Genomic DNA, 13,431 nt, shown 5'->3' with positions numbered 1-13,431 from the left:
CTGAAGGTTGGTGTCTAAAAGAACCTACAAAGTTAAATGATTAGGAAAACATTAAGAGATTGGGTCATTATTTTTTTTGTTTTTAACTATATTTCTTAATAAGCTTTCAGGAAGTAAATATTAGCTATGTTATTAAAATCATGACCTGGTGTTTAATCAAATCAGCAGCTTTAAAAATTTTAACTCATATAACAACGTTTAATACTGGGGCTTTTCCTTGCGGTGATTCAGCCCCATCTGCCTTAGCCCTGCCATCCCCATAGTTTCACACACCCTCTGCCTCACTTGCTTTCCCTGTCTGCAAGTGTTGAATTTGTGACTTAGCACATTAGTTAGCTTTGCTAAGGGTCACAAATGCTACAGTAACACCCAAATCTCAGACTTGATGACAACCAAATGTTTTCACTCACATTGCATGGCAGTGGTTGGCTGCAACCCTGCTCCATGTGTCTTTCATTCCGGGATCCAGGCTGAGGGGCAGCCCGTTTGGAACATGCTGTTCTTACAGAAGGAAATTAAAAAGCTGGTGGAAGCACAGTGGCATATATTAATACATCCACTGGCTGAGACGAATCCCTTGCCAAGCCCAGTGTCACTGAGATGGGGAAGTACATTTCTCTTGCAGGAAGTAACTGCAAGTGGTGTTGCAGCATGCAGGAATGTGTTCTTCCGCAGAATGAGGTACGAGAAACAGTGCAATTGTACTGTGAGCTGCCACACTCAGTGTCTGAAAGGGAGACGGAGCCTTCAGACAATGCAATGCTAGACAACTCTGCAACAGACCCCAATTTAGGCCCTGTAAACCTGCAGAAACATAAGACATAAAAATTTTTGCCTAATGCTACCAACTTTGAAGGTGGTTTCTAATGATGATAATTAAAACAGTTCTCACCAGGGAAATTTCCCATTGTCTGTGGCCCCGGGGCCAAGCCTTCTTTCCTCACATCTGGCCCCTCCTCCATACATGCCGGTCCTTACCCCTGCTTGAGGTTATCAACGAGTCATTTCCAAAACTCCTTTCCACTTAGCCCTCTTTGTTTCCACTTTCTCCTTTCAGACCATGTGGGAAGCAAGGCAGAAGTGAATGCTACTTATATTTCAACCCCCCAACCCCCCCAAAAAAAAAAAAATCAAGGCATTTCCCAGATAAAAGGAAGTCAACTTCTCTAAAAATAAATTTTGCCATTCTCTTAAAAGGTTGCAGCAGCTGCAGTGACAATTCTAAATGCCACTCTTCCCTCTATTGCAACATATGTACAAACTGTACAGAAACAGGATGAAAAAATAACAAAATTTGAACAGAAAATGCCTCTCAAAGATTTCTTCCTACTTTAAAAGTACCTTTTATTATTTCATTCTCAATGAGGATAAATCATTTTTATAACAGATGTTTTAAATATATTAACAAATTTAGGTAAAGATAAAAAGTGGCATCAAAATGTCACGAGCAAAGACTGCTGGGGTGCAAGCCAAATGCTGTGTTTGCCGCTGAGCCCTCAGCCTCGCATGCCCACCGTCCCGCTTCTATGCAGGCAGGGGCTGCCTCCCACCTCAGTCACTTGTGTTGTTTAAGACAGGGTCTCGCTCTGTCACTCAGGCTGGAATACAGTGGCATGATCATAGCTTACTACAGCCTCAGGCTTCTGGGTCCAAGTGATCCTCCCACCTCAGCACCCCCCAAGTAGCTGGGACTACAGGCGTGTGCCACCACACGTGGCTAATTTTTCAAAAACTCTAAAGATGGGGCTTACTATGTTGCTCAGGCTGCCACCGCTCTTTACCAGCCTTTCTTGCTCCTCATGTTTTGACATCTGAACCAATCCCAGCCAGTGGGACTCTAGGCGATGTCTGCTGGTGGGCTTCTGGGCTTTCTAATAAAGACAAAGTGTCCTTTTCTTTGGCCAGGTGTTATGCCTGCAATGATGGTATCTGAAGCAACCATGTGGATCCCATGAGAACAGCCTAAAGGCCAGGGCAGTGGCTGAGATGGAGAGCCTGGCTCTTCATGACATCATTGGGCCACTGAACCAACCCTGTGACCACAGACTTTTTGCCCTTGCATATGTGAGTTAACCACCATGGTGGGTGCCGTGGTCTGTTACAGCTGAGGACATCCAAACTGTAGGAACATAAGAAACAGTTTTCCCCTTCCTGAGGATCTGGGCCAGTGATGAGTGGGGCTGATGTGAAGAGGTAAACCCAATTTCCTATGAGGCAGACAGAAAGCAGCTTGTCCGTGACGCGGGAGCTCTATGCTCTGGGATGCGTCTTGGTGGAGAATGGAGCCCAGCCTGAGTGAGCAGCCCACACTGATGGATTAGAGATATCGGAAATAAAAAATGCCTTCTCTTCCTTGCTCCTCAATAAGTGATTGCCTTCCATTTCAGGCAGCAGAGTCTGAATTCCCATCTGCTGGGAGCACAGAAAGGGGCACAGCATCCTGGTTACAAACCTGAAGTCTACACATCTCTCACTAATGAAGCCATCACAGTCTGGAACCAGGTCTTCCCATTTGAATGAGGAGAGAGGACAGAGTCACATTTGCTTGCCTTTTACTGCTTACTGACTGAATAGCATCAGGGAAGGTTTACTTTATGAACCTGGCACAAAGTAGGTTCTGGGCCTGATGTTAACAACATTCACTCTGCCCTCTTCACAAATGAAAAGGTGGAACATTTCTGACTTCTAGTAAATTCACATTGCAATGACTTTCTCTGGACACAGATCTCGCAGTTCTCCCATCCCTCAAGGCTGCTGTGATTAATTTATTTTAAAAAGTCTTTCACAGTTTGAGGAGAAGAACAGTTGAAAAGCTCTAGGTAGAGGTTAATTTGGTGTTCACAAATCAAGTGATAGTCCACTCTATCTCATAGCTCAATGAATAGTAGGATTAGGAGAGTAACTTCACTTCTGTATTGAATCCCTTTTTATATGTACCTTTAAAAACTTTTGCACTTCCTTTTTTTCTCCTTCAGTGAACCTTAGCATATAAACAAAATATTTTTTTTAAAAAGCATTTTATATGTAGACATGAACTTTTATATTTCTCAGACTTAAATTTGAAAGCAGGTAGAGTAGGCAGTTTGTTTTGCCTGCTTAACTCCTTTCCCTTTTGTTTTTTAAAAAAATAGTTTAGTCTTTTTAAGAGATTGGGGTCTCACCGTGTTGACCAGGCTGGTCTCAAACTCCTGAGCTCAAGTGATCCTCCTGCCTTGGCCTCCCAAAGTATAGTTATTACAGGCGAGACCCACTATGTCTGGCCCCAACCTTTTCTAGAAAATTCTGGAATTGTCTAATCCATGAACTCCATCTGCATGGTTAGTGCAAGTCACCATGTTACTACTATATGGCCAAGCCATGAGTACTACCCACTCTTCAGAGCCTAGAATCCTGGAGAGAGTTTACCTCTATTTCATTCTGTCTCCAAAGTTTACAGTGTTTCTTCCTGCATCTTGTGAAAACCTTTGCAGATGGATATTCTTTCCTGAACACTTTCCTCAAGCTGCATCGTGCTGTGTTGCTGGAGTCTGTCATCTATGTATAATGTAACCCTTGTTACCTGATAGTAATTACTATAAACTTTGTCTATGCGTTACTATGAAGAGGGGTAAAAGTTGTGTTAGGTTTACAATAAACATTTTTTGTTGCATACATTGTATACATGTTTATAAATTGCCTTGTTTTGAACCAGAGCCAGGCTTACTCCCATTCCAAATGAAAGCACCAAAGTCTCAAAACCTCCTGCCTCTTGCTTCTGTTATGCTTTGGTCTTATCCTCTACCCATGAATTGTTTCTTTGCTTTCCACACAGAACCCCAACTCAAGCTATTCCAACTCAGAAGCATAGAGAAATTATAAAATTCAAGAACAGATATTAGAATGGAAAATGAGTTTAACTTAAAAGAATACCAGCAGTCTCAGGTTTAAAGTCTAACAACTTTATGTGTTTATTTTTGCTTTAATCCTGTCATCATGGGTAAATTTTTAGCTGTTCATTTTTATACAACAACATAGGATCAGAGATAACGTGAACACATTAGTCTCTACAAGGCTAATTCTACCCCAGCACCCATCAAAGTGACCCAAATGACACGCCATGCATCTTGAGTGACGTGCACTGCCATATACTCTGAGCTCTACTACAGGTAATGTTACACCAAATTGACGTTGTAACTGTGTTTCAAATGTCTCTTAGAGACAAATATAGAACAGTAGGTAAAATAACCCTGAAGACTTCCAAGAGTAATGAGGTTTCGCCAAGGTTTGTTGTATTTATCGTGGATAGTTTTCAGGAAATAACTTACAAGAAAGCCTGATTGATTTGACAGTCATTTTGACCTGTGATTTATTTATTAAATACAATTTCAAGATTCCTGGAATAAAGTATTCCTAATAGATTGTAGATCCTGTATCTTTTTATAAGCAAATAATCCCTTGTGATTTTTAAAGTTGCAAGAAAATGCTGATGGAAAAATTTTCATGATGTTGAAATAGGTATAAATAGAAGCTTATACAAAACCACTGTCTCAACATCAGCAGGATAAGTGATAAGAACTTCTGAGACATTATACTGTTTCCCAAAGAAAACACTACTCAGTTATTTTTCCTTCCCCTTTTTCTCTCCCCACCCTGTGCTTTCCTCCTTTCCATCCCTATTAACTGAGTTCCACCTATGGTTTTAATCTTACTAAATCAGAAATTGGCTTAGTTTCATTTGAATTTCCTTTTATATGTGCCCATGATTAAAAACAACAAAAACCCTGCTTTTGATCACAATAAGATCTTTACCATCTCTAACCATTCCTTCTCCAGTATATGAAGTATATGAATTATTCTAATTCAATAGGATTCTAATGCAATTTGGCAATAACTAGTGTTTGGATTTAAAAAGCCATTGGCATAAACAGAAGGAGATGTTTAGGGGAAATGAGCAGGCAAGCAGATAATTTAGAAAGAAGTGATGGTTTCTGTGGTTAAAAATAAAAGTCTGGGATTTAGTTTTTCTTTGCCATACAGAAAACAGATGTTGCTATTTTTGTTCAAAATACAAAACTTAAATTCCATGCTTAGACTCTGGAATGTGTAAAGTAACTATGGATACCAAATTTATGATTTAAAAAAATCTGACATTTAATCTGTTCATATTTGAAATCAGGAAATAATTGTGCTCCTGAAATGTTAACTTTCTATATAACAGATTGACTGATTTATATACTCAGGAACACTGAAGATACTCTCAGTTCAGGGCTCTCTTTGGGGGCATAAGGTTATTACACTATATAGTCTCTTGGGAACAAAAATAAAAATAGGTCATGGAGAGATGTTCTTGCTCCTCCTTTTTCTCCTTTCTGTAATCCTTTTCTTCCCCCAGAAAGATCCTGAGAGAGAGACAACCTGGCTTTCACCAGCCTACTGCTGTGCCCTTGCACAGCTGCTGGCCCACTTGGGTGGAGGCTTCCAGTGGCACCCTCCACTGGGACACTCGTACCCCCCATCCTGGTCCCCAGAGGCTCCATGTCTCACTTCCCACCCCATCCTTGGGAAATGAGGTGAGCTAGTAAAATGGAGTAATTTTCTTCTGCAGTTTGCTTTAGTGTGGGCAAGAAATTCCCAATCTCATATCACTTGCTTTTATATGTGAGAAATAATTATTCTAATTCTGCCCTGTCCGAACAAATCTATGACCAGTGGAAGAAATCATGAAGATAACAGTTTTCATCCCATTGGGTCAATATTGAGTGTTATAATATCTCTGAGGCCCCCACTAGGATGTAAGCCCCAAGAGGGCAGTGATGGCGCCTGAGTGCTCACCAATGGATACATTCACTCAGACACAGTCACTGCCTAGCAAGTAGTAGATGCTCAGACACACAAAGAAATTAAAAAAGGAAAGAATAAAATATGCAAGCACACTTACAGCAATAATAGTGACTTCCCCAATGTAATATGTTCATAAGACTGATCAATCTGTTATAAATGCAATGATGCTTCTAGTTTTAAGGAAAAAACTCATACATTTTCCTTATACAAATTATGTGAGCAGAGTTTACATTGGGGTGTTTTGGAATGAACTGTTTAATTACTATTTTCCAGGTTTGTCAGAATAATCATTTATCTTAACCCACTAAAATTTCTATTTGTGTCTCTCTCTTTTTTTTCTTTTTCCTGGCTGCCCATGAGAATGCTGAGACGTTATCAAATAGATTTCAGTTCTGTGACCTGAATTGCAGTTGTGTAAGTGCTATAAATAAAAATCATTTGCTTTAGTAATTGAATAGTAAACTGAAAGACAGTATTGTAGATGTTAATATTTCAATGTGAACATCTAATAAAAAGAACAAACACTGCTTTCTAGAATGGAAGCAAAAGTTATGGGTTTCTCCATAGTCATATTTTATTCATTATTCTACTTTCTGCACACTGTATATGCTTGAGGTAAAACAATAATCAAGATGATAAATACATAAAGACCGTTAGTTGTAGTCTGGGAGCCTCAATAAGAGTAGTATTGTGGCTTAATGTCCCATGGTTCTAGCTTTTCTCCACACAGCAGGATTTAGATGTTTTCATTACTAAACGAAGAAGTCACCATTTGTCCTAAGATACACTAAGACAAATAGGAATTTAAAACTTATACGAAAGACATCTTTTTCTTGGGTTAGAGATGTCTAATACATCATTTCTACAGGATTAATTTTTTTAATTATATGGATTAGAAAACTAAGAAGCAGGAATATCAGATCACTCTGGTTTGTTTCTGTGAAATTGTCTGTTGTAAATTGAGTACTCACTAGTATTCATGGTGGCAGTTGCAAAATTACCAGTATATTAAAACTCGCTCACATTGTAGCTGTGTCTGTGTTTATCTGACTTCAGTTTTATCGTCCATGATTTGGAACGCGAACGGAACCTAGGACAGTTAAGGTGTTGAGGACAGCAATAAATGAGACCTCGTGTATCCATTTTCATCAGAAAAAAATGGAATAGGGACTGCAAAAAAAAAATGGAATAGGGACTAAGTTCACAAATAACTGAGGATGTTATTTGTTATCACTTCAATGTTACCTCCTTCACTAAGAGCGTAAGTACAGAAAGCATAATTTGTGATGTAATAAACTATAACACCTCCTTTTCTTAATTTAAAATATTTCCTTTTATATTTCCCTTGATTTGGGCTTCTGTATTTTCTTAAAAATGCTTTCCTTTACATTCTAATTTTGACCACACCGGAAACTGATTGTACAATTTTTTTTATTAAAAAGTGTTCCAAACCGTTTTTCTTAAATGTGATTCTGCCCGTGCCATCAGTTCTACAAAAGGAAGCTTTAAAATTAAAATGCTATCTTCATTAACGAATAAGCAAAGCATTAACCAATACTCTTAAGAGAGAAGCCCATTTTTTGAATGGTGAAAAGTGGTAACAACTGCCTTTTCTTGATATGTGCAGGTGTCAGAAATTACTATTAAACACAACCTGTATATAGTAAAAAATCTGATAATCCACATTTCTTATAAGCTACTTTTTACATTTTTAATGTCTGGGTATCCTAAAGGGGTTTTCCCCTGATACTTGACTATTATGTCCATCTTTGCTTCTGCATGAACACACTTTACAGCATGAATTATCTAATTAATATAGAAATATTTTGAGATAATGCATGATTTCGTATTTAACTTATGAACCGCCTCATGACAAAAGGTAATGAGAGCTGATACAATCCTTCTCCTGAAGTGGCAGTGAGTAACCCAGGCAGGTTTTGCTCTGGGTCACTCAACCCTCTCTCCACCACAATCTGCCACCAGTGCCTTAACATTAATCTGCTTGTGCTCAATGTCCTCGGAGGTTTTTGAGATTAACTTGGATTTGGCAAATGTTACGTGGGATTTTGTGTTTAAATAATGAAAGATTATAGGACTTCAAGAAGAAATGAAACCATATCTCTAAATACAATCTATACCTTTGCTGCATGCTTGCTTTTCAGTGGAGCTTTGAACAGTGAAACTATCTGTGATGATTTGTTAAAATGAATAGTTACTACATGCTGTCCTCAAAGTCCTTAACTTGGATTTATTAAAGCAATTGTACATATGATGCTATGGTTATTACTAATCACATAAAAATTATCAATAATCAACCCCAGCCTCAATAGTTTGCTGTTCAACAGTGATAAAAATAACAAATAGACAAAGCATTAACATTACTAAGGATCAGCAAACAAATTTACATGTTAGAAAAAATGTTTAGAAATGCATCTAATGGAAGCCTCATGGTATCAACTGCCCCTTGCCCTTTGCAATCCACCACCTAGCCTAAGAGATCTTACTTTTAGTTTTTTAAACTATTTTGGATAATGTGCAGAGGGTGAGCTATTCCTAAATATTGGATGTAATTTTAAGTTAATGACTTTTGCCTTAATTCACTCCATACCATGTTTTCGACTAGATTTGTTTCATCCATTACCTTGGGGTAATCTCTCATAGCTTCCCAAACCTATTTCTGCAGCCAAGAGTAACTACTATGAAACTACAGGAAGGCCTTACATTTTAGGCAAGAGATAACTTGCCAAACTTAACTATGTACATAAAACATGAAAGGTAGGATGATACGGGACAGGAGTTTTAGAAGGTATGAGCTCTAATTGATTTCAAATTATTTCACTGAATCCAGAGAGGACAATAAAGGAAAGAAAGTAAGTTAAGTGTTTATAGTTTACATTTCAATTATTATGTAACAGAGCATTAGTTTTAAAAATCATTAAAATTTCAAAAGTGAATTAAAATCAAATTTGTGTTTTTCCTTTTCTGTGATTTTCTACATATTTTTAAATATCACATAGTAATGAAATATAACAATATTCATTTTGATTCAACCTGAAAAGCAAAGGTAACTGCAAAAAAGCAATGGAAAGATCTTGGAATGAATTTGAGACATATCTAGCTATGGCAGGGCTCTTGCTCATTATTCATATAAAAGAAAGGGATGGCAGGGCATGGTGGCTCACGCCTGTAATCCCAGCACTTTGGGAGGCTCAGGCGGGCGGATCACGAGGTCAGGAGATTGAGACCATCCTGGCTAACACGGTGAAACCCCGTCTCTACTAAAAATACAAAAAATTAGCCGATCATAGTGGTGGGTGCCTGCTGCTCGGGAGGCTGAGGCTGAGGCAGGAGAATGGCGTGAACCTGGGAAGCGGAGCTTGCAGTGAGCAGAGATTGCACCACTGCACTCTAGCCTGGGCGACAGAGCAAGACTGTCTCAAAAAAAAAAAAAAAGGGGGGATGATGTTTAGAGCTTTCAGTAGGATTGTTCTGCTATCAATATGAGGCTGCTGTTGGTCATGGTAAGTCATACTACTTCTTAACACTGCTTTTATTAACAAGTCAGCTTCATATATGAAAGGCTCATGCTTCTAAGTTGCAAATTGTACTGCTACTACTAAGAGTCAGCATGAATGAAACCACAGCAATATTTCAATATACCAGAATTTCCCAAAGAGTGTTCTTTAGAACACCAGTTCCTTGCAATGTTACTAGGTAGTACTCAAAAAAGTTTCTGTGGTCAAATTAATCTGGAAAACACTGGGCTAACTGACAGTAGATATTTGTTGTGTTTTTCTCTCCCCTGCAGGACATTTAAATTAGAGCCTTAGATATGTTCATGTTATAACTTTCTAAGATGGTATGTGTTTTCCAAACTTATTTGATCCTGGAACCCTATATTTAGAAGAGCATCTTTGGAACTTGTATTCTTTGGAACACACTTTGGTAAACACTGGATTCTATTATTTCTACAGCTAACTATCTCAAAAGTCTAGATATCAATGACTTAATCCAGAGGCAATTAAACAGCCATGGTATCTAACAGTCATGTCATTTCTCGAGAGCTGGATGACGAATGCTGGTGTGACATGCTAAGGCAATTTTGGGGGACTATTAGGGGATGAACAGTCTAGTGGTGGGTCAAAAGGAGGAAAAAAGAATGTCTGAAATGATTGGAAAAGTTTTATACAAAGTATATATTCCTATACTTTCTGATATACAATGATATGCTGCCTTTTCTAAACACAGACCTTTCATTGACACAGTTGCAAGAGAGATCTGGCAACAACTTAGAGTACAAAAAAATCAGGAAAATCAAGATACACCTTGATACACAAGCTCCTTGCAGTGTTACTAGGTGCTACTCAAAAAAGTTTCTGTGGTCAAATTAAACACAAAGGAAATTAAACTCAAAGGAAACAACGGAATCAATTTCCTAGAATCCAACAGTGGAATCAATTTCCTAGAATCACTTCAGATTAAATTGAAATGATGATGCTATGATTCTCATGCAGTCCTCTTTGCCATTTACCCAAAATGATGTAATAATTACACTTGTATGAAATAAGGCCTGTTTTAAATTATCCAGCTTGCATCCTTCACTATAACACTCTGTGTAATACTCTTATGACATATACAAGATTCAAGAAGCCAATACCTCAATCCACAGCAAGGAATAAAATGCAGCCACTGGTTACCACTAATATGTACATATGTACACAGATATGTCACATTAGAACAGCAATTCAGAGTTAATTGCCTTGGGGCAAGTTGGTCATATAAAATAAATGCAGATCTTGGGAACAGCTTTGGAGCTTTCTATATAAGTATTGTTTATTCCTATGATGAAAGAATTGTAAATACAATTAATTTTGTAAAAAATTTCCCTAGCTGTCCCTCCCCCAACCTATGTTAAGAGTACAAATTGCCAGTGGAGCAGCAGCACAGCACTGCATTAATGGAGACCTGGGCCTGGCACCCTGCTGGGGTCTCATAAGCACATGGCCATTCCCATCTTCATTTCTAAAAGACTGTAAAACCATCCCAAAATTTGGCACCATGGGGACTATTGGCAATTCGAACTCGAGCTAGCAAGGGAATCTAGGAAGCCTTGGGTGACAATTCCAAAGCTTTGGCAGTGCTGCTTAGGGAAGCTTCACATGCAGACATCTCAAATGAATTTCCCTAATGGCTAGACTCAGCATTCCCGGGTCCCGGGGAGCAGCCAGTGTGCTACAGGGCACCTCAGGAGTGATGTCTGCAAATCCCCAACAGCTGGAAAAGGGCTAGGGAGAGAGAGCTCCAGAAGGAAGAGAACAAAATACTCTGATTTTAGATATAACTATCCTAACTATTAATGAAACTGGTACAGTTTTGCCTAGAACTTCTGTCTTTTAAAATCTACAAGCCATAGTAGGGGGGAAAGAGGCAGTAATGGGAGTAGGATATATACACTCTATTCAGTTAACATTAGAAATGAATTAATTGCACAAAGCAAAATTTAGAAGACGCCTTGTGAACCTCAATTAGAGAGAAAAGTTATGTAACTTGTGCACTCAGCACCATCTGTTAAGAAATTCTGCAGGGCACGTAACCACTGATTTACTAATTTAGTAGCTTTTCTTTTTCATCTTTATCAAAACACTGCTGCTTTCATTTTAGACAATAAAAATAACTGTGGAATTTAAAAATGTCTTTCCCTTGCTATTATACATTTTTGTGCTATGTTAAAAATAAAGAAAGAAAGTTGGCTATGGGCTGTAAAGTCCTGACACCATTGGTGCTGATTTCAGTTTGATGGTGGGTGGGGGCAACTCTCAGGCGTCAGAACGTCCTGAATCCCCAAGCAAACCCAGTCGCCTGGCCTGGCCATATCAGCACTGCTCACAGCCAGCATTTGTTTTCCACATTCCCTTTCCTGTCCCCCCACCCCAAATATTAATACACACATCCACATATTCAGTGTCTCTCCAGAGGCAAATGCTTAAATCTGAAATGGTGGCAGATATTTTGTACTAGAAGATTCTGTGGCTAAAAAATAATAACCAAGGTTCTAACTGTAATGCTGGAAAATACAGTATACAAAAGTAAGCAAATCTCATGGGAAGTCATTAGCAATTCTCAGTGCAGTCAAAGAAAGGTAAGGGCTTAGAGAAATCAAGATAGATTGCAGCCCTCCATATCCACAAGGCAATTTCTTCACTCTCTCAAGCTCTTTCCTGGACACGGCTTTGGGAAAGCTCTACAGCAGCAGGGGGGAGAGGGCAGGGCTCCACGGGGAGGAGGTGTCCGGTGAATGTGGCCTATGGGAAGCTATAACCACAAATGCCCACAGGGAAAGAACACCACCAGGTGGATACAGAGGGGTGGGAGGCAACAAAAGTTCCGTTTGGCTGTTTGAGTCACCTTAGGCAAAGAGAGTGACCCAGCATTTTCTCTAAATAAACTTATAAAATACCAAGGTTGGAAAAACGATACATTAGTGATACAGGAAATGGAGAGCAGCAAGCCAGGCCCCTAAATAATTCTGGCCCACTTCTCAATATGGGTTCATGCTGGAATTCCCGACTTGCTGTGTTGCCACTGCCGGTCTGTTTGCTGCCTCCCCTGCAGGGCTGCAGGCCACAGGGGGCGGTTTGTGTTTGCCTGGGGAAAGCAACCTGATGTGGATGGAGATTTGCAACTAAATGTTAAAGGCTGCTGCCTTTCCATTGTCAAAGAGAAGCTTATTCCAGTAGTTTCCCACCAAATTCCAAGCTGCAGTAGCTGGGAACTCTGTAGCTGGCTTCAAGGAGCACACATACAGTTATAGGCTGCTGCTTCTCAGAACACTGCCTGAAAGACACTTGAAAATCACTAGGAAAGGGGCAAGGAAAAACACAAGAACTGGCAGCTGGAGCTCAATTCAGGGTGGTAACCTCACCAGCTCACTCCTTTCTCGATGCAAACAGCTTACTTGCCAGGGAACACTGTGACTCATTCAGTATCATTTCCTTCATCTACTGCTGAAAATGGAAGGAATCATGGTATTGTGACTTGGTTTTTTCATTTCCCCTAACATGGTTTCTTGGTCATGTAAGATGAAAAATCATGGTGTCTGTTTGTGAATTTAACAGCTGCCTATTACATACGGTAAGGACTAAGCAAAAGGTTAACGGTCATGCATGATTTGGATAAATGCACAAAGGCTGGTCAGGTGGTATACAAAGTCTATTTAACTAATAAAGGAAGCAAGGGAAAAGGGTTATTTCTGCTGTGCAGGCAGTTGCCACTGGTCTCCCATCCTCTCTGCTTCTCGCAGTCCCCAAGAGCAGCCAAAATAATAAACCATTCCAAATCTGCTTTCAAGCTGCTACTGAGCAGAAAACATGGGCTCAGAAGGACAAAGCATTCTTAGGACAGCTCTGTCTCTTGGCAGAGGGTGTTGCCACGTCAGCCCCTGACCACTCACAGGTGACGCAGTGGCCTGTCTCCTGCAGCACTGGGTGGCCTGTCCTGTCCACTGTTCCAAAGAGAGGACACAACAGCTGATGCCTGGAGGACCCTGAACAGGATCTTGAAAAGAATCTTGAGGGAGACTAAATGGCACATATGCTATTCACTTCATATACG

This window comes from Macaca nemestrina, chromosome 2 (genome assembly GCF_043159975.1).
Source record: "Macaca nemestrina isolate mMacNem1 chromosome 2, mMacNem.hap1, whole genome shotgun sequence".
Taxonomy (NCBI): domain Eukaryota; kingdom Metazoa; phylum Chordata; class Mammalia; order Primates; family Cercopithecidae; genus Macaca; species Macaca nemestrina.
This window is presented reverse-complemented; position numbering follows the sequence as displayed.